This window comes from Pecten maximus, chromosome 6, assembly GCF_902652985.1.
Source record: "Pecten maximus chromosome 6, xPecMax1.1, whole genome shotgun sequence".
Lineage (NCBI taxonomy): Eukaryota > Metazoa > Mollusca > Bivalvia > Pectinida > Pectinidae > Pecten > Pecten maximus.
The window spans coordinates 15,444,890-15,468,471 of NC_047020.1; the positions used below are offsets into that span (position 1 = coordinate 15,444,890).

At 35.5% G+C, this 23,582-nt stretch overlaps 1 pseudogene; it reads right to left on the reverse strand.

Moving 5' to 3' along the window:
- Positions 1-309: 309 nt before the first annotated feature.
- Positions 310-13,677, reverse strand: LOC117329080 (annotated as a pseudogene).
- Positions 13,678-23,582: the final 9,905 nt, after the last annotated feature.

Sequence of the window (23,582 nt, forward strand, 5' to 3'; positions counted from 1 at the left end):
GTGAAAAGAATGAGTTGATCAATGAAAATCTTGATCAGTTATTTAACCTTCAGTTATAATTACATTTGTACAATCCTGGCGGTAACAAAACATCATTAGCGTCAGTTAAAAGCTTTCGTTAGATTGTCGATACAATTCATATTTCTATTGTCGTTTATAACTGTGCTCTTCCCTTTTAATATATATATTTATAATTATACACACACGTCCTTAATCACATTACACATCGATATCACTCAAATATTTAAATGACCAAGGACTGATGATTGGTACGGTTTTGTATTGTTTAACAACCTATCAACAGCTATGGTAATTTCATTTTTTATTTGTGCATAACACTGCAATCAATACAGTATACTGAAGTGAATCCAATAGATATTCACATTTAAGATTAAATTTGCATTTCATAGACGCAGTTTATTTATGTCATCTTAAAGTAAATAACAATTATTTCAGCATGGCTTCAATATTACAAAATATAAATACATGTGTAATTACACCTGTGTTTGATTGTTATAATATATACGTAAATGTTTTAACATAAAACGTAATATGCTACTTTCATTTTTGTTTTCTCATACAGTGTGCCCGGATGGAAGAGCTCGAGGATCTTGCTGTTGAAAGGAATAGTAAGTACCCGGGAAAACTCACGTGATTGGAAAGGTTACTCCGTATCTTACTAGTATCACGTCCGAACCTAATACCTTATCAAACCCCGGTTGCTTAGATACCAGCCGAGTGTGTTACCAGTGGGCAACTTTGTAATATGTAATTTTTTGGTCATTAATCTATCTTGATAATAAAATGGTGTCTTTATAAATTGTACGTTTACTATTTTCTAACGTTGACAGATTCGTTATTGACTTTGGGAAATGGTATTTTAGCAGATGTAAACAAAAGCATGTGTTTCTATTCAAGATGTGGAGTTGCTACAATAAACATGAAATGTGACAAGGTACGGACACTTTATCTTGATATTTCCTAGTATCATTGAACTAATTATGCTAATGTTTGAATAACAATACTAACACATTGTCATACACTATTTGCATCATTTATTTCACTTTAGTTTAGAAACATTTTTTTTTATCCTGGTTACGTATACACAAGCTAAATTTATATAGGGCCCTGTCAAAACAAAATGTGATCACTGATGAAGACACCTTGATATCTAAATATCAAAATATACCCGACACGAAACCAAATATTCCCGAATCTACTTTATATGTAGTTCTTCAGGTGAACTCTAAACCCTATATAACCCGATAAATAAATATGATTTCACTACAATCGACATATCTTTGTATAATATTATATACTTATAACAAAAGACGAAGTCACATTTTCGCAAATATGTCTGCAATATAAAACATATATATGTATGACAATAAACATTAAAATGCACACTATTAACGTCAGGTCGACGGATTGGCAACGATGAAAACACATTTAAGATAAGTAAATATATGGATTTTGACCAGTCACAAGCTCGTTGAACAGCTTGTCACACAAAACATTATTACTCATACAAAGTCTCCAGAAACACGTTCAAATCAAGGTTAGGCTCGCTATCGTACATATCTAAGTGTCTGTGATACAACGTTACCAATACAATAGATAAATCTACCACTATTTGTAGAGCGGTGCCATGTTCTTAATACACCGCAACAGTACAAAATACCATTGTCATGATCATTGTAAAACCGTAGTGGCTCTTATCGAGTTTAACCATATAATCGCATTCATATAAAACATCTGCAAAATAATACAAGAAAGCAACAGAAATACACTTAACAAAATATGTACAGAAATAAAGCAGTCAGCACGGGAGAGTCCTAAATGCTGGCCATTAATCTCAACCCTGGCCAAACTTTTGTTTAATTTGACCTTTACAGTTTGACCTTAACTATTGCCTCATACAATAAGCCTCTACCGAGATGTTTTAGTTCACATAAATGTAACATGGCAAGAAAAGTATTTCTTTGAACATCGACTTCCATTTCATATGTTTGAATGCTGAGAAATATTATGTACCATACAATATGTATACCATGTAGACATCAGAAAGTAATATTTCATGAGAAACAAATGACATGTATACTCTTATAATAGGGAAAATTGGGAAATTGACTGCATTACTCTATTTTACCTATGTTAAGATATGTGTATTGTTCTCACAGCAGAAAGCATAGTAGAATGAAGAAAGAAGGGTTTGGTTTGTTTATGTTTAACGTCCTATTAACAGCCAGGGTCATTAAGGCTGTGCCAGGTTTTGGAGGCCAGAAAGAAGGGAAATATGACCCAATGAGTAATAATCAGGGCAATGAGAACACTTTCAATTTCTTCGTGGTTTTCCACACAGAAAGTACCAACAAGAGGCATTCCATTCTTAGAGGACCGAACATAGTTGTTTTGCGTAAAATGCACAGGAATAAAATTGTCTGAAGAAGACTATGAGAGATGGTTGAAATATTTCATGTAGCATAATGTTGCTTTGAGTTTGGAATCCAAAACGAGATCAATCAATTTGGTAACAAATAAGATTGTCGTTTTTATATTTGGAGGGGACGTTAGGGTTGTATATAATGTCATTCTCTCACGAAAACCGAGATAATTTTCTAGCAAATTCTAATTTACAAAACTCGTTCCAAAAGCACAATGAGATTAATTAACAAAAAACGCCATTGGGCAGAGCTATGGCTGAAAGTATAAATATACACTATAAGTTATATTACCGAGGCTCTAATTATAATAATTTATGTCTGTCTAAAGGTTATTACTAAGGTACAAAGCAATGTTATGTATTTAACATGACCAACAACATATCAAGTGATTGATGTTACTGATCACGGAATTTTTAAAGTTCTATATCACGTCTGCGCAACAAGTTGTTTCGCAGCTACTGTAAAATAAAGTTTACATTTAATCGAATTGTCAGCTGTGAAGTGGCCGGTATCAAGTCTGCAAGTCAAATACATGGCCAATGTTGTCAAGAGTTTGATTCTTTACAAACAGTCAAACGTTGCCTTGTGAATGTTTCCAGTATCTGCATCTTCCGCCTCAATCATAACCTCTGTTGCTCCGAAATGAAGACGGCCATGTACTTTTCTTCTCGATCCAAGGTTCGAAGCCGGAAGTGGGAGTTTAAGAGTTCCAAGGAGTCGCACATCGGGGCCATTGACATATTTCGGATCCTTCTCCTCAGATACGTAAATGTTGATAGCCATGTCTTTTTGATCATCAGATACCGGGCGGTGTGTAGATGTAATGTAGTCGCCACAATTTATATCAGTCCCAACTTCAATGTAGGGCTGAAAGACCGCTTTACAACATTCCATGTCGCCAAGTTTCACTTTCAGCTCTGGTGGATGAATTTTGGGGTCAAATTTCGGCCAAGATTCATAGCCGTATGTATACCTGGCAACCCTGGACACAATCGCCAATGGTTTGTGTCCAAATATCACGGCGCCTTTCAAAACAGCAAGGACACCCTCTTTTGGGTTCAAAATCGCAATACCGGGAAAGTTGTCGCGAATGGCTTTGTCCACAAGTTCACAATCCGAGAATCCCCCGACCATCATAATCATTTCGATCCTCCCTACTTTTTTTAACAACTTGCTTACATGGCGGACAATTTCCTGTATCGGTACTTCAAAAAAACCTTTCACGACATCTGCATCTATTTTCAATTTTCCTCCTACCCATTTTACTTTTTCTGAGTATCCAGAGCTATTCAGAGCATTGTTGAAAGAGTTGTTTGATCTTTCTTCAAATGCTTCTTTGAAAGAAGGTGGAAGTTTGAGGCTCACTTTCCCAGTGGTATCTGCTTTAATTGTTCGTTTTTTAATTTCGAAATCTCTACAAAATTCAACGTAGTCTGGCATACATTTTCGTTTGAAATTCTCTATTGCCTTTTCTTCAAAGATTTCCGCCAGAAATTTAAGGAACTCCCTGTCAACAGCCGTTCCTCCCCACGGTCCCCCTGAGGGCTCGTGAATCTCCTTCAGACTCCCAGTCACCTGATGTTCATGGACTGTTATGTCCGCTGTTCCTCCTGTTAATTATAGAAGATTATCTATTATGATAACATTTGTATACATGGCATATTGTCAGATATTGCAATGACCTATAGGACGGCACATTAGCACTAATACGTTTCTATTGAATGACGTCGAAATGAAATCTGGCTGGAGAGGTACAAAAGACTTATGATTCAATAAACACAATTTACAATATTGGATTTCAAAAGAGCGTAAATAAATGTTTACATTCTTTACTGTAACACTATTCAAAATAACTAAATCGTGACAAGTCGGTTACGATTAATTTTGGGGTCTGAGCAGTCCTTCACAAGTTGTACCTACCACCTGCAATCTCAAAGGATTGTGCAAAAGACAAACAAGATATTAGCAACTTTCAAAACCTTTCTCAACAGAGAGTAAGATACAATAGAGCCAAAACGATTTAAACTGCATCATACAGCTATTTCGTCCTTTCAGAAGTCTTCAATGATGCCTTGAAGGCGACCAAGAAGAAACTAGAAATAGGTCTAAAGAGTTGAAACATTGTCGGCTGGCATGGTCAATTAATCATAAATATACACGTGGTTAATTTAATAAATGTTCCCTTGTGTCATGATTCAAATGTGTGGTCAATATTGTAGGCTCTATTGCACTACCTCAAAGTAGTGTACAGCATTTACAATTGTGTCACTGGTCAGGAGTAAAGAACACTCATCTATACCTAACTTACTCTTGCCAGGTTTTGCTGAACTTTGATACTTGTATTGGTATCTAAATGGCTTAACGGTAATATGATAGTGAATACTTTTTATTTGCATAGTAGTGACAGAAGTTATTGAATAGCCCTTGTATTGGACACACCCCTATCCGGCAAACGTAACTGTCGTCATACAGTAACTATGTGTAACGTCTGTCTGACTAATGTTGCTTTATCGTCGTCGTCGTAGTCGTTAGCTTACCTCCAAGATCCAGTATCATGTACTTCTCGCCAGATCTGGACGACCTAAAACCTTTCTTCTGCGCACCTGCACTAGTAGGTGTGCCCTCGTCAGTCAATATCACCTTCATTAATTGACAATAAAGTGATGCTGCTTCTGGTTCCAGTGCAAAGGACAGTTGATCAGATTGTATGCCACACTGTGGAGAATAACGTTTTTTAGTAGATCGTAAATATATCTACATTATATAAACGTATATGTAATATGTGTGTTATGTGTTTTTAGTATTCATATTATTCAATGAAATATTTCATTACTAAACCATTTAGTTACAATATTTTTGCTGCGATAACACATTTAAGCTTTAAAGAGTAATCATTGTACAGTGCATTATAACCGAAAATGAAAAAAAAAGTTAAATGGAAAATGGTCTACAAACACAAAATATAACACAAAAACTACTAATCTGCATTTATGCCCACTGAAATCTCATCCCGGAAGGCGGAATATTTTGATTGTATACGGCTCGTTTCCGCAACTGACTTCTGTTTTAAGACATATTTAAGTATACAAATATGCATTAAGATCACTACCAGACTTGAAGACTTAATAATGCTTATCAAAATAATTTGGTCAGCCAATTTATATATTAAGTGAGGTCAGCATACTTGTGTTTAAAGCACTTCGTGATCAGAAATAACAGCTTTGATCTTCGAGTAAGGGCCTTTAACGATGACAGATGATCACTAAAATATATACATGTAACGGCGTGGTGTTTACGATTGCTTACATTGACAGCAGCTTCACGCATGAACTGTTTAGCGGAATCGTCCCAGATGGCAGGGATGGTGATGACCCAGTGGATGTCGTTTTCCGTAACGCCAATACATCTCTTGTTGATGAGTGTTAGGAGGTGATCCTTCATGTACCCGATAGACAGGGATATGACCAGCATTGCCGGGAGCTTCTTCCCAGTTTCATCTTCTATCTTTGTTTCTCTGGTAAGACCCTTCGAAACAAAGTAGGAAAATAACTACAACGTTATTACTACACTGAAGATCAATCCTGCAAAGGAATAATATTGTTGGAATGGTCGCTGATGGAACTCAATTAAAGTTAAACTGCGTCACATGTGGTTAAGTATTTAGAGAGACACAACGAAATTATCTCTGGGGATACATGTGAATAATGGAATGAAAATTACAACTGTAAGTCACAGGTTAACTTCTATCTACCAGGAAACTAAGAGAACAACTGAAAGTCACAGGTAAACTACTATCTACCAGGAAACTAAGAGATCAACTGTAAGTCACAGATAAACATCTATCTACCAGGAAACTAAGAGATCAACTGTAAGTCACAGGTTAACTACTATCTCCAAGGAAACTATGAAAACAATTGTAATTCACAATTTAACTACTATCTACCAGGAAAATATGAAAACAATTGTAATTCACAGGTAAACTTCTATCTACCAGGAAACTATGGGTTCAACTGTAAGTCACAGGTAAACGACAATCTACCAGGAAACTGTGAGAACAATTGTAATTCACAGGTTAACTACTATCTACCAGGAAACTGTGAGAACAACTGAAAGTCACAGGCAAACTACTATCTACCAGGAAAATATGAATACAATTGAAATTCACAGGTTAACTTCTATCTACCAGGAAACTGTCAGAACAGCTGTCAGTCACAGGTAAACTACTATCTACCAGGAAACTATGAAAATAATTGAAATTCACAGGTTAACTTCTATTTACCAGGAAACTGTGAGAACAACTGTCAGTCACAGGTTAACTTCTATATACCAGGAAACTATGAAAACAATTGAAATTCACAGGTTAACTTCTATCTACCAGGAAACTTTGAGAACAACTGAAAGTCACAGGTAAACTACTATCTACCAGGAAAATATGAAAACAACTGTAAGTAACAGGTTAACAACTATCTCCCAGGAAACTATGAGAACAACTGTAAGTCACAGGTAAACTAATATTTACCAGGAAACTGTGAGATCAACTGTAAGTAACAGGTTAACAACTATCTCCCAGGAAACTATGAGAACAACTGTAAATCACAGGTAAACATATTTCTACCAGGAAACTGTGAGTCACAGGTAACTACTATCTACCAGGAAAAAATGAGAACAACTGTAATTCACAGGTAAACTAATATCTACCAGGAAACTGTGAGATCAACTGTAAATCACAGGTAAACTAATATTTACCAGGAAACTGTGAGAACAACTTAAAGTCACAGGTAGAACATATATCTACCAGGAAACTGTGAGTCACAGGTAAACTACTATCTACCAGGAAACTGTGAGAACAACTGAAAGTCACAGGCAAACTACTATCTACCAGGAAAATATGAATACAATTGAAATTCACAGGTTAACTTCTATCTACCAGGAAACTGTGAGAACAGCTGTCAGTCACAGGTAAACTACTATCTACCAGGAAACTATGAAAATAATTGAAATTCACAGGTTAACTTCTATCTACCATGAAACTTTGAGAACAACTGAAAGTCACAGGTAAACTACTATCTACCAGGAAAATATGAAAACAACTGTAAGTAACAGGTTAACAACTATTTCCCAGGAAACTATGAGAACAACTGTAAGTCACAGGTAAACTAATATTTACCAGGAAACTAAGAGATCAACTGTAAGTAACAGGTTAACAACTATCTCCCAGGAAACTATGAGAACAACTGTAAATCACAGGTAAACATATTTCTACCAGGAAACTGTGAGTCACAGGTAACTACTATCTACCAGGAAACTATGAAAACAACTGTAATTCACAGGTAAACTAATATCTACCAGGAAACTGTGAGATCAACTGTAAATCACAGGTAAACTAATATTTACTAGGAAACTGTGAGAACAACTTAAAGTCACAGGTAGAACATATATCTACCAGGAAACTGTGAGTCACAGGTAAACTACTATCTACCAGGAAACTGTGAGAACAACTGAAAGTCACAGGCAAACTACTATCTACCAGGAAAATATGAATACAATTGAAATTCACAGGTTAACTTCTATCTACCAGGAAACTGTGAGAACATCTGTCAGTCACAGGTAAACTACTATCTACCAGGAAACTAAGAGATCAACTGTAAGTCACACATAAACATCTATCTACCAGGAAACTAAGAGATCAACTGTAAGTCACAGGTTAACTACTATCTACCAGGAAACTGTGAGAACAACTGAAAGTCACAGGTAAACTACTCTCTACCAGGAAACTAAGAGATCAACTGTAAGTCACAGATAAACATCTATCTACCAGGAAACTAAGAGATCAACTGTAAGTCACAGGTTAACTACTATCTACCAGGAAACTGTGAGAACAACTGAAAGTCACAGGTAAACATCTATCTACCAGGAAACTAAGAGATCAACTGAAAGTCACAGGTAAACTACTATCTACCAGGAAACTAAGAGATCAACTGTAAGTCACAGGTTAACTACTATCTACCAGGAAACTATGAAAACCATTGTAATTCACAATTTAACTACTATCTACCAGGAAAATATGAAAACAATTGTAATTCACAGGTAAACTTCTATCTACCAGGAAACTATGGGATCAACTGTAAGTCACAGGTAAACGACAATCTACCAGGAAACTGTGAGAACAACTGAAAGTCACAGGTTAACTAATCTCTACCAGGAAACTAAGAGATCAACTGTAAGTCACAGGTTAACTACTATCTCCCAGGAAACTATGAAAACCATTGTAATTCACAATTTAACTACTATCTACCAGGAAAATATGAAAACAATTGTAATTCACAGGTAAACTTCTATCTACCAGGAAACTATGGGATCAACTGTAAGTCACAGGTAAACGACAATCTACCAGGAAACTGTGAGAACAACTGAAAGTCACAGGCAAACTACTATCTACCAGGAAAATATGAATACAATTGAAATTCACAGGTTAACTTCTATCTACCAGGAAACTGTGAGAACAGCTGTCAGTCACAGGTAAACTACTATCTACCAGGAAACTATGAACATAATTGAAATTCACAGGTTAACTTCTATTTACCAGGAAACTGTGAGAACAACTGTCAGTCACAGGTTAACTTCTATATACCAGGAAACTATGAAAACAATTGAAATTCACAGGTTAACTTCTCTCTACCATGAAACTTTGAGAACAACTGAAAGTCACAGGTTAACTTCTATCTACCAGGAAACTATGAAAACAACTGTAATTCACAGGTAAACTAATATCTACCAGGAAACTGTGAGATCAACTGTAAATCACAGGTAAACTAATATTTACTAGGAAACTGTGAGAACAACTTAAAGTCACAGGTAGAACATATATCTACCAGGAAACTGTGAGTCACAGGTAAACTACTATCTACCAGGAAACTGTGAGAACAACTGAAAGTCACAGGCAAACTACTATCTACCAGAAAAATATGAATACAATTGAAATTCACAGGTTAACTTCTATCTACCAGGAAACTGTGAGAACAGCTGTCAGTCACAGGTAAACTACTATCTACCAGGAAACTATGAAAATAATTGAAATTCACAGGTTAACTTCTATCTACCAGGAAACTGTGAGAACAACTGAAAGTCACAGGTAAACTACTATCTACCAGGAAAATATGAAAACAACTGTAAGTAACAGGTTAACAACTATCTCCCAGGAAACTATGAGAACAACTGTAAATCACAGGTAAACATATTTCTACCAGGAAACTGTGAGTCACAGGTAACTACTATCTACCAGGAAACTATGAAAACAACTGTAATTCACAGGTAAACTAATATCTACCAGGAAACTGTGAGATCAACTGTAAATCACAGGTAAACTAATATTTACCAGGAAACTGTGAGAACAACTTAAAGTCACAGGTAAACATATATCTACCAGGAAACTGTGCGTCACAGGTAAACTACTATCTACCAGGAAACTATGAAAACAACTGTAATTCACAGGTAAACTAATATCTACCAGGAAACTGTGAGATCAACTGTAAATCACAGGTAAACTAATATTTACCAGGAAACTGTGAGAACAACTTAAAGTCACAGGTAAACATATATCTACCAGGAAACTGTGCGTCACAGGTAAACTACTATCTACCAGGAAACTGTGAGAATAACTTAAAGTCACAGGTAAACATATATCTACCAGGAAACTGTGAGTCACAGGTAAACTACTATCTACCAGGAAACTGTGAGTCACAGGTAAACTACTATCTACCAGGAAACTGTGAGTCACAGGTAACTACTATCTACCAGGAAACTGTGAGAACAACTGTAAGTCACAGGTAAACTACTATCTACCAGGAAACTGTGAGTCACAGGTTAACATATATCTACCAGGAAACTATGAGAAAAAAATGTATTTTCTTTTCATAAATAATGTTATAGATTGATGAAGGGAAACAAATCAAAATAAAAGATGCTCCTCTAAACAACAATCAAAATCATACACTGTGTCACACAAGCAGATTTTTTTACCTCTACTACACAATTGTACTACTTACGTGCATGCTAACTTTTAATTATTATCTACGGAGAATGTACAGTAGGAAAACTAGTAGTTTGGTTAGACTTATAAACAGGGAAAACAATAGGAAAGAAAAAACACTAACGAGGAAAATTCAAACTGGTCGAAAACAACAGGAGAAAAACCGACATGTAAAGGAAATTTATACTCAAAAGACATCAAAATATACATATATATATTAAAAAGTATATGTGTAGATTGACGCGTATAACCTGGAAAAAGTACAAAGAGAAAAAGATCAGGTGTTGCGGACAGGCGTCATTTGCTTCAATGGTGGATTGTTACAAAGATATATACAAGTAAAATCATACTGACACAGTTATACTATTATGGATGAAAATTAAGAAAATTGCACATTACAAAATACGGAACATGTAGATTCCAAATAAGCAACATGCTGGTACCAAATGTGGAACATGCTGGTACCAAATGTGGAACATGTTGGTACCAAATAATGAACATGTTGGTACCAAATAAGGAACATATTGTTACCAAATAAGTAAACCGTTATCAATAATATTTGTAGCACAAGTTTCTTTGAACACATTTTGATCCGAACACAATAAGAGTATCGATGTTGGTCGCATATCATAGGTCCCAATGTTGACCTATACAGATACCAACGTCTGTGTAAAATATTAGTAAAGTACAACTCTAATCACACAATAGAAGTGTATTATGACTTACCCCGCTACATTTATGTAATAACATCTTAAATCGTTTGAAGAAGTAGTATCTCTCGTATGTTTTATCACTGATGTCATCGTCTTCAGAATCGTCGATCAGTTGATTGTAGTCATCCTCTGCCTGGTAACCAAAGGCAATGAGTTTCTTGTCCGGGTCGAGTAAGACACAGGTGGCCGTTTTCTCGGAGATCAGGGCGGCAGTCCCTGCTATCCAAGTCTGGTTCAATTGTATCTTAGTGGATCGTCATTGTACTCCGACAGAAATGAGAATGCATAACCAGAGTAGGTTGTGCCGAAATCAATGGCGGCCACCAAGAGGCGGTCTTTCCGTGGAGCTTCCGGTTCCATTGTCTGTATGAACAGAGAATGATCACACGAAACGCATGCTTAGTGTTTAACATTTAACTGAAAACGTTTAAGGTATATTCCTTTTGTTACATAAATATATGGTTGATTGAGTATAAGTATTTGAATTATGTTTTTGATAAACGGCTGTTAATATAAATGTGAAGAATATTTTGTTAATAACACATGTAATGCTGATACTTAAATCTAATTAAGTCAAGCTTTTTATAAACCGTATATATCGAGTTGTGAGGAAAGATAAGCATAAGTACTTATCTGACAACAATTTTTTTTTTTTTTTTTTTAATTGAAAAACTATATTTAATAAGTATACTGGACATTGCTTTGTTATAACAATACATGTCACCTCATCACCCCACCACTGCACTAAGAATAGTAACAGTGACCTTGATCCAAAACCTTGAAAGTCGAATTTTGATATATTACGGTCCTGTATCATTGTGTGGTTTGATCAAAATCTCTCAAGAAATGAAGCAGCTAGAGTGCTGACAAACTTTGGCGTTACATACATACGGATACGTACAAGACGGACGGAGAGGAGTCCTATAGTCGGACTATTTTAATTTTCTAAATCTATATATTACATATTGTCCAGGTCATATATTGTTAAACAACACCTACAAATATAAAGCAACGGGCATATTTCTTCATATTTTACTACGTCGATGTATGAAGTAAAAGTGCAAACAGTATTTCCCATAATTCTTATTCAACGGCATGGCTTTTATTCAACAATCGAAACTATAATACTGATGTAAGCAATCACTACATCACAAGCCTAATAATTATAACCAGATCATTAGGACGATGTTCTGATGTATTTTATAACAGGGAATATCCAACGAAACAATCTAATATATAATTGTAGTAATTGCAGATATCCCAAAATGTCACAGGCGTACTCGCGTCAAAAAACAAAAAAGGTTACAGATGTTCTGGCTTCAGAAATCTCAAAAGGCCACAGATGCACCAACTTCGCCAGCTAAGGGTGTTCAATATGGTACTCTCCTGTTCAACTTTGAAAAGGAGAGTACTTATCGTATTGAACATCCTTTGCTGGCGAAGTTGCAGACGTACTCGCGTCAAAAATCTCAAAAGGTCACGGAAATACTCGTATCATTTTGTAACAGAAATGAATACTGACATGTCAATGAAACCAACTCAGAATCAATAAAACAAACAAAGACAAAATAGAGAGAAGAATTATGTAGACATGCAGGTTTGACGCAGTCAAAGATTCATGATACATCAGTTTTATATATCTAACAAGTTTGAAAAACAGTTTAAGTAGGCCTACATGAAAATTGATTAAAATTACGACAAATAACACGTTCAATCAATCCAGGAAAGTGAGGCATTTCCCAAATCATAAATTCCCAACTAGGAATGGGCGACGAAAATTATGGAATGAATAGATACTTTAAAAAACAAGAGGTCAAGAAGTAATAATGTTTAATAAATGACCGACTAGAGCTGTTATCATTATTATGCGATTTGACATCGATCGTATTTTTTTCTTTTGAGAGCTATTATATAGACACGCTCAGATAATGACAAAATAAACAGTAAACAATGTGAGGAATTACAAAGATTTATATATATATCAAATCTAGATGATAATCGAGCATATAATGGTGATCTAGTTTTTCTTATCAAAATTTTGATTTGCATATCTTTATCAATGCAATGGCTATTTAAATTTTGCAAATGGCGGCTGCATGGTTTACTTTCGTTTTGGGTAACTTAACTGTACAATTTATATCCCTGTCATCGCTTACAATAAATATCGTTCCCGTCAATATATGATTGATTACATTTACAAATACATGTTCTGAATCACGTGGGCATCGATAGTGATAAATTACTTGACTAAAAAGGAACCGATGACCTAGTTTCACTATTGACATGCAGGTACACAATACATGTTAATTTTAAAATACATCGTATCAATGCAATAAAATAGGAAATCAAATGAAGATTATGTTTACATATGTAGATTATGTTGATTACCTGACAATAAATAGTATATATATTTCAACCTGGTTTCAATACTTACTCTATTGGTCCACTACAAACTAGCTACACCCACATGTGTAGCCACCTGTGTTTGTACACCTGGGCCTGTTTTAAAATGTAATCGGTTGAGTTGTCAGCATTATTCTCACTCGTCACAACACCGCTATCTGTAGGGTATCCAATTTACACCACCTAGTAGTGTCTGCCAGGGAAAGGTGACGATGTTTTATGTTTGACGTTGGAGGAATATACGTTGTGACACGCATAGCAGAACCGGTTAAGTAAAGTTTTTTTTTTATTTTATGAAATGACGTGTACATTTACCTTCAAATGTTTTAGCGTATATAACTGATAAGTATAAATGAAAGAAAAAATAATGATAAGGTTGTAAATGAGTTTGGTCGGAAGTTATTGATACATCGTAAGGGCAGTGGTTTGTGTATTGTGAATGGTAGACATCAAGATTATTCATTGTCGGAACAAGTCTTATCGACCATGTTTTGGTTTATGAAGCTAAAGCTGATTTAATTGACTAATTAACGAATTATAATACCGCACACCTATCATCTTACTATCAATGAAGAAACGTGTACAGACTAAAGTAAATAATAAATCGGGAGATAGGATGAGGAACAAACGGAACTAATACAGCAGACAGTGAGGGAAATATCGCAGTTTTAGGGTTAACAACAGCAGACAGTGAGGGAAATATCGCAGTTTTAGGGTTAACAACAGCAGACAGTGAGGGAAAATATCGCAGTTTTATGGGAAACAACAGCAGACAGTGAGGGAAAATGTCGCAGTTTTAGGGGAAACAACAGCAGACAGTGAGGGAAATATCGCTGTTTTAGGGGAAACAACAGTAGACAGTGAGGGAAAATATCGCAGTTTTAGGGGAAACAACAGTAGACAGTGAGGGAAAATATCGCAGTTTTAAGGGGAAACAACAGCAGACAATCAGGGAAAATGTCGCAGTTTTAGGGGAAACAACAGTAGACAGTGAGGGAAAATATCGCAGTTTTATGGGAAACAACGGCAGACAGTGAGGGAAAATGTCGCAGTTTTAAGGGGAAACAACAGTAGACAGTGAGGGAAATATCGCTGTTTTAGGGGAAACAACAGTAGACAGTGAGGGAAATATCGCTGTTTTAAGGGAAACAACAGTAGACAGTGAGGGAAAATATCGCAGTTTTAGGGGAAACAACAGTAGACAGTGAGGGGAAATGTCGCAGTTTTAAGGGGAAACAACAGAAGACAGTGAGGGAAATATCGCTGTTTTAGGGGAAACAACAGTAGACAGTGAGGGAAATATCGCTGTTTTAAAGGAAACAACAGTAGACAGTGAGGGAAATATCGCTGTTTTAAGGGAAACAACAGTAGACAGTGAGGGAAAATATCGCAGTTTTAGGGGAAACAACAGCAGACAGTGAGGGAAATATCGCAGTTTTAGGGTAAACAACAGCAGAGGGTGAGGGCATATTTAAGGGAAACAACAGAAGACAGTGAGGGAAAATATCGCAGTTTTAGGGGAAACAACGGTAGACAGTGAGGGAAATATCGCAGTTTTAGGGGAAACAACAGTAGACAGTGAGGGAAATGTCGCAGTTATAGGGGAAACAGCAGTAGAGAGTGAGGGAAAATGTTGCAGTTATAGGGGAAACAGCAGCAGACAGTGAGGGGAAATATCGCAGTTTTAATGGGAAACAACAGTAGACGGTGAGGGAAATATCGCAGTTTTAGGGGAAACAACAGCAGACAGTGATGGAAATATAGCAGTTATAGGGTAAACAACAGCAGAGGGTGAGGGCATATTTAAGGGGAACAACAGAAGACAGTGAGGGAAAATATCGCAGTTTTAATGGGAAACAACAGTAGACAGTGAGGGAAATATCGCAGTTATAGGGGAAACAGCAGTAGGCAGTGAGGGGAAATATCGACGTTTTAAGAGAAACAATAGCAGACAGTGAAGGAAAATATCGCATTTTAGGGGAAACAACAGCAGACAGTGAGGGAAAATATCGCATTTTAGGAGAAACAACAGTAGACAGTGAGGGAAAATATCGCAGTTTTAGGGTAAACAACAGCAGACAGTGATGGAAAATATCGCATTTTAGGGGAAACAACAGCAGACAGTGAGGGAAAATATCGCAGTTTCAGGGGAAACAACAGCAGACAGCGAGGGGAAATATCGCAGTTTTCTGGCAAACATGTAAGTATACAGTAGATGACAGTGTTGAAATGGTGAACTCCTGACAGAAGTCATTTTACTCTAAAACTAGAACTTAAACTTCAGACATTATATAAAACTCAACACGGAAACATAATGAAATATATAAGGAAATATATCAAAGTGGCTTTAAGATGAACAAATACAATGTATAATAAGAATATGATACAAAATGTAAGATGTTTGTTAACGTTTCAGATAATCAGCTGCTACCACCTCAGACATCAATGCGGAAGTATTTAGGATTATGATAACAATTACAAATCTATAAGTATACTGTATGAGGAGCTAGATATGTACCTTACAGAAATAGACATATTACACGCAATCTGAGAGTTATAATAACCCTACATATGTACCTTACAGAAATAGACATATTACACGCAACCTGAGAGTTATAATAACCCTAGATATGTACCTTACAGAAATAGACATATTACACGCAACCTGAGAGTGATAATAACCCTAGATATGTACCTTACAGAAATAGACATATTACACGCAACCTGAGAGTGATAATAACCCTAGATATATACCTTACAGAAATAGACATATTACACGCAGACTGAGAGTAATAATAACCCTAGATATAATGACTAAAAATATTACACGCAATTAGAATGTCATAATAACGCTAGCGGTAGTGATGACTAGAAATATTACACTCAGTCAGAATGTCGTAATAAAGCTAGCGTTAGTGATGACTAGAAATATTACTCAGTCAGAATGTCATAATAACGCTAGCGGTAGTGATGACTAGAAATATTACACTCAGTCAGAATGTCGTAATAAAGCTAGCGTTAGTGATGACTAGAAATATTACTCAGTCAGAATGTCATAATAACGCTAGCGGTAGTGATGACTAGAAATATTACACTCAGTCAGAATGTCATAATAAAACTAGCGGCAGTGATGACTAGAAATATTACACTCAGTCAGAACGTCATAATAAAGCTAGAGGTAGTGATGACTAGAAATGTTACTCAGTCAGAATGTCATAATAAAGCTAGCGGCAGTGATGACTAGAAATATTACACTCAGTCAGAATGTCGTAATAAAGCTAGCGGTAGTGATGACTAGAAATATTACACTCAGTCAGAATGTCATAATAAAGCTAACGGTAGTGATGACTAGAAATATTACACTCAGTCATAACGTCATAATAAAGCTAGCGGTAGTGATGATTAGAAATATTACACTCAGTCAGAACGTCATAATAAAGCTAGCAGTAGTGATGATTAGAAATATTACACTCAGTCAGAACGTCATAATAAAGCTAGCGGTAGTGATGACTAAAAATATACCTCAGTCAGAACGTCATAATAAAGCTAGCGGTAGTGATGACTAAAAATATACCTCAGTCAGAACGTCATAATAAAGCTAACGGTAGTGATGACTAGAAATATTACACTCAGTCAGAATGTCATAATAAAGCTAGCGGTAGTAATGACTAGAAATATTACACTCAGTCAGAATGTCATAATAAAGCTAGCGGTAGTGATGACTAGAAATATTACACTCAGTCAGAATGTCATAATAAAGCTAGCGGTAGTGATGGCTAGAAATATTACACTCAATCAGAATGTCATAATAACACTAGCGGTAGTGATGACTAGAAATATTACACTCAGTCAGAATGTCATAATAAAGCTAACGGTAGTGATGACTAGAAATATTACACTCAGTCAGAATGTCATAATAAAGCTAGCGGTAGTAATGACTAGAAATATTACACTCAGTCAGAATGTCATAATAACGCTAGCGGTAGTGATGACTAGAAATATTACACTCAGTCAGAATGTCATAATAAAGCTAGCGGTAGTGATGACTAGAAATATTACACTCAATCAGAATGTCATAATAAAGCTAGCGGTAGTGATGACTAGAAATATTACACTCAGTCAGAATGTCATAATAAAGCTAACGGTAGTGATGACTAGAAATGTTACTCAGTCAGAATGTCATAATAAAGCTAATGCCAGTGATGACTAGACATATTACACTCAGTCAGAATGTCATAATAAAGCTAGAGGTAGTGATGACTAGAAATGTTACTCAGTCAGAATGTCATAATAAAGCTAGAGGTAGTGATGACTAGACATATTACACTCAGTCAGAATGTCATAATAAAGCTAGCGGTAGTAATGACTAGAAATGTTACTCAGTCAGAATGTCATAATAAAGCTAGCGGTAGTGATGACTAGAAATGTTACTCAGTCAGAATGTCATAATAAAGCTAGAGGTAGTGATGACTAGAAATATTACACTCAGTCAGAATGTCATAATAAAGCTAGAGGTAGTGATGACTAGAAATATTACACTCAGTCAGAATGTCATAATAAAGCTAGCGGTAGTGATGACTAGAAATGTTACACTCAGTCAGAATGTCATAATAAAGCTAGCGGTAGTGATGACTAGAAATGTTACACTCAGTCAGAATGTCATAATAAAGCTAGAGGTAGTGATGACTAGAAATGTTACACTCAGTCAGAATGTCATAACGCTATCGGTAGTGATGACTAGAAATAATACACGCAATCAGAATGTCATAATAAAGCTAGCGGTATTGATGACTAGAAATGTTACACTCAGTCAGAATGTCATAATAAAGCTAGCGGCAGTGATGACTAGAAATATTACACTCAGTCAGATTGTCATAATAAAGCTAGCGGTAGTGATGTCTAGAAATATTACTCAGTCAGAATGTCATAATAAAGCTAGCGGTAGTAATGACTAGAAATATTACACTCAATCAGAATGTCATAATAAAGCTAGCGGCAGTGATGACTAGACCTATTACACTCAACCAGAATGTCATAATAAAGCTAGCGGTAGTGATGACTAGAAATATTACACTCAGTCAGAACGTCATAATAAAGCTAGCGGCAGTAATGACATACTTTTTCATTAAGATTGTTTTCCATGCAGTGTAAAGAAAGTTTGTCAAGTATAGAAATAATAGCCTGTGTTTGTGTAACAACAGTGGAAGACGAGTATCATTTTGTAATTAAGTGCCTATTTTAGGTCGATATTCAATCAACCATGTATATCAATTAACAGCATATGACTAAATTTATACAATTTATAAACCATGAAAACACCAAAGAATTATATAAACCTTTGGAAATGCATATGGTTAATATGTATGAGGAGAGAGGATAGGATTGGGTGGTAAGATACATAATGCTACATTGTAAGGGGGGAAAGGATAGGTTTGGGTAGTATATATAATGTTAATCTGTAAGAGGAGAGGGGATAGGATTTGGTAGGATTGGGGTAGGATGGGGTAGGATACATAATGCTAATATGTAAGAGGAGAAAGGATATGATTGGTTATTAGGATTGGGTAGTAGGACTGGGTAGTAGAATATGGTAGGATTGCGTAGGATTTGGTAGTAGGATTGGGAAGAATTGTGTATTGGGTATTGTGTAGGATTTGATAGGATTGGTAGTATGATCGGGTAGGATTGGGTAGGATTGGTAGTAGGATCGGGTAGGATTTGGTAGGATTTGGTAGAATTGGTGTAGGATGGGGTAGATTGGGTAGGATTGTGGTAGGATGAGGTAGGATGGGGTAGGATAGAGTAGATTGGGTAGGATCGGATAGGATACATTTTGTGCGATAGTATAAACTTGATATGGCACTCTGCTACATATGTGGTATGTGTGTTATCTGTAACGCAAAATCATTTATAAAAGTAATGTGATCATGTATGTAATACAATTTGAAATGTGTGTAAATTATGTAACGCTGTATACCATGTCTGTCCCTGTCTGTAATGGTTAGTGATCAGTTGTTAATCTAAGCTGATAAAGAAACTGAAACTAATCTGGATACCAGCATTTAAAATTTTCCGGGAAGTTTGTTTTGTAACGGATTCTAGTTTCTAACAATGAGTCAGCATGGAAATTGTTCCTGTACATGTATTACTCAAATAAAATTCGATATATCTATGTGTATTCTTATTTGCTTATTTTTCTTATTTATTTTGTTATGAACATAATGCTCTTACATATGATTATTCATAATTACACTTACATGTAGTAACTGATTTAAATCAACGTTACTCCTTATCTTTATTTCACATAATCGATTTCTGTTTTTTCTATTTTTCACTTTGATCTAAAGACACTCCTACTACAATATCCAAGTGCTACAAGAGATGAAGATATATGCTGGTGCTTGAAAAGAAAAGTGAACGCCGGCGGAAAGTTTACCTTCCTCGTAAACATTTTTCAAATACATTTCTGTATCTTTGTTCAATAAAATCAAAACATACACTTCAAAAAAGCTTGTCGGTGAGCAACGAAAACTCTTGATAAGTACGCATTTAAAAAAAAAAATTATTTGCAAAACAAATTAAAGTTTTGTATATTCTTAAGTCGACAACTTTGCTATTGAATTGAGTGGAAGGATAGTTCAGAAGTATTAAGTATTCAATGCGAGACTGCGAACTAATCGCCGTGTGTTACAACACAACGGGTACCAGGGTATAAAAGGTGACCCTTGTGAATTTCTCTAGTGTCACTGAAAACAGGAATATTTATGATAATGACACACCATCATGGTGCATTAGAAATTTATATAGAATATGATTTAGTAACAGTTACAATTAAAGCTGAAACACGAAACAAAATTGTATCATACAACTGTTTAATATGGGCCAATTATAACAAGATTTAGCTTTTTTGCAGTTTATGCCGTGGTGGTGGTCGTCTGTCGTACTTTAAATTGCTACTTATCCTGAACGACTGAAAGGTTTTGATAAGATTTTGCTTTTCTTCGGGAAGTCATTGAGTCTTAAACCTTAGGAAAAAGTTCAGACTTTTTAATTGAAGATGAAAAGTATGTAAAATTTGGTGTTGCGTAAAATTATGTAACATTTTTTCAATCGATCATAATAACTCTGTCGATCATGATAACCCAATCGATCATGATAACTCAATCGATCATAACAACTTAATCGATCATAATAGCTCAATCGATCATGATAACTCAATCGATCATGATAACTCAATCGATCATAATAACTCAATCGATCATAATTCAATCGATCATGATAACTCAATCGATCATAATAACTCAATCGATCATAATAACTCAATCGATCATAATAACTCAATCGATCATAATAACTCAATCGATCATAATAACTCAATCGATCATAATAACTCAGTCGATCATAATAACTCAATCGATCATAATAATTCAATCGATCATAATAACTCAATCGATCATGATAACCCAGTCGATCATAATAATTCCTTGTCGGAGATGTAGCACTCACAACGGTATAATTTTATAACAACATAATTCTGACCATCGCTGAAAAACTCATCAACCATCGTTATTAACGAGGTGATGGTCGAAAAATCACTCACGGTTTTCCTTTTATATAATTGTCTATCCTCGTCATAAAACAACAGCATTGTTTAGTTTCTATTACTTACTCTCCTTGGTGTTCTGTGCCCAGTTATTCAAAATGTGATTAGCTTAAGCACTTGATTAGTGAAACTCTCATTTCTCTTTCGCATGAAATCATGTCGGTAGTCTTCCTCTCTTCATATCAATTTTTTCCTTCATCTTTGTAAACCGCCATCTTAGATTGAGGAGGGAATTAAATCAATTATAGACTTGATTGATTAACAAACAAATGGAATAACAAGATGATTAGTTATAGATTAATTAACAAATGAAATAGCTAGAGGATTGGTTAAAGATTAATTAGAAAACGGAAAAATACGAGGATCGATAATAGATTAATTAGCAAATTAAATGACAAGACAATTAATCATAGATTAATTAATTAACAACGGAATATTAAGACCATTAAATATAGATTAATTAACAAATGGAATAATAGGGGATATTCGAAGTTTTAATTATAGGGTTTAATGTATTTCAATAATTAAGACTGTTTAATGATACCACAAATGGCATCATAGGTTTCAAAATTGATTAAACAATACATCTAGTAAAAGTTTATACATATGTCTACTATATCGTCATTAATGCACATATTCTGTAGATAGCCACAAGGGTGTCTGGTTAATATTTATGACTCGCATTTTAACTTTTCTACTAAACAATTTGGATGTTAACAAGCGTGTTTTTGTCGGTCATCGCAATCAACCATAACCTTTAATTATTTGCTACAGTACGGATTCTACCCATAGAAGAACTAGTCAGTTATCTGCTGATGGGTGGTCTTATTATTCTATTTGCTAATCAGTCCCTCTCCAATCCAAGTGGGCGGTTTATATAGATCTGAAGAGACGTCCTCGAGGAAAATTTCACTGTGTTGGAGGACTTTATGTCAATCGCAGCAAAAGATCGGCGAATCGGTGGCTTGTTAACGGAAGGAAGACATCATCGAAACTTGTCGGACATCACAATCAACCAAAACCTTTACTACAGTACAGATCCTACGTAGAGAAGAAATTGTCACTATTTGGCGGTTTTTAACAAAATTACTGATATTTTTTCGTAATTTATCTATTTTACTGAAAATGATGTTAATTTAGCATAGGTATTGACACTTTCCACGAATATTTGCACATTTATTTGTAGTTAAACTGCGATCGTTTGAGGCTTTATAAAGCTTTACAAATGCAAAGAAAGACAACTCTAACGTTATTGTGGACAAACATTTTTCTTACTCTGGACGGACTCCGGGAGTTAAATTTTCTTATCTAAACTTAGGGAAAAGACACACTGCACGTGCTTTTTGCACGTTTTCAAAAATTGAATTACGTCACATCAACAACACTATGACGTCACGGCGACAATACAATCACGTCACGTCGGATTCCCAAATGAGATTCTATTATTCTCGCAGTAAATAGTTTTATTCAACTATTTGCCCAAGTCAATTTTGAAATCATAAATATAAAGAAAACAAGAGCAAGGAATTTTTATCTTACAAGTCCACACGCAGAGAAATATATTAGCATTTCCAATGGTGGAATAAATGAGCTTTACCAAAAGTCGAGACATTATGCAAATTTTTAGTCATGCTTAATCAGAAAAAGTTCTCCTTTAAACAATAAATGATAAATAATCTTGTAAACTAGGATTTTATTAACAAAAGTATGTTGGCCAAAAAGAACGAGAAGAGTGCGCAAAAACACAAACACAATCTCCTCTGTGGGCCACCCCACCTCTCCAAATAAGGACGAGAAGATTGCACCAAAACATTAATATACAATCCTTTTCCTCTGTTTCCCACCCACACCTCCAAATAAGCTCGAGAGGAGTGCGCAAAAACAATTACACGATCTCTACAATCCACACCACAATTTCCGTTGTAATATATTTATATCTCATGCTTACGGGGACTGTACATGTTACTACGTATTAATATAGTATAACATGGATCTGTTCCGTAGACATGAATATCCCAACCCTCGAGTATGTCCAGTCAGCACGAGGCTTGTCGAGTACTGGCCAGCCATACTCCTGCACGAAAGTTGAAATATCCTTGTTAGCGGATCAGACCCAAGTTTTTCTCAAATACTTGCAAGCAAATGGATATTTTCATGAAAGTTTTTAATCGCGTCAGTGCTCTTTAGAATGTGCGTCAACATTTACGTCATCTTTTACGACATGGCTATTCAACGTAAAATGATGACGTAACGTTATTGTGAGCAGCGTCATATAGTGCGTGCCAGCTATCTTTACCACCCTGTGTGAGATCGATTTTTTCTCTTAATACCCTGGACAGGGATATCCGCAGTTTTACCGGGGTAAGACAAGCTACACGTGCTCTTTGCAC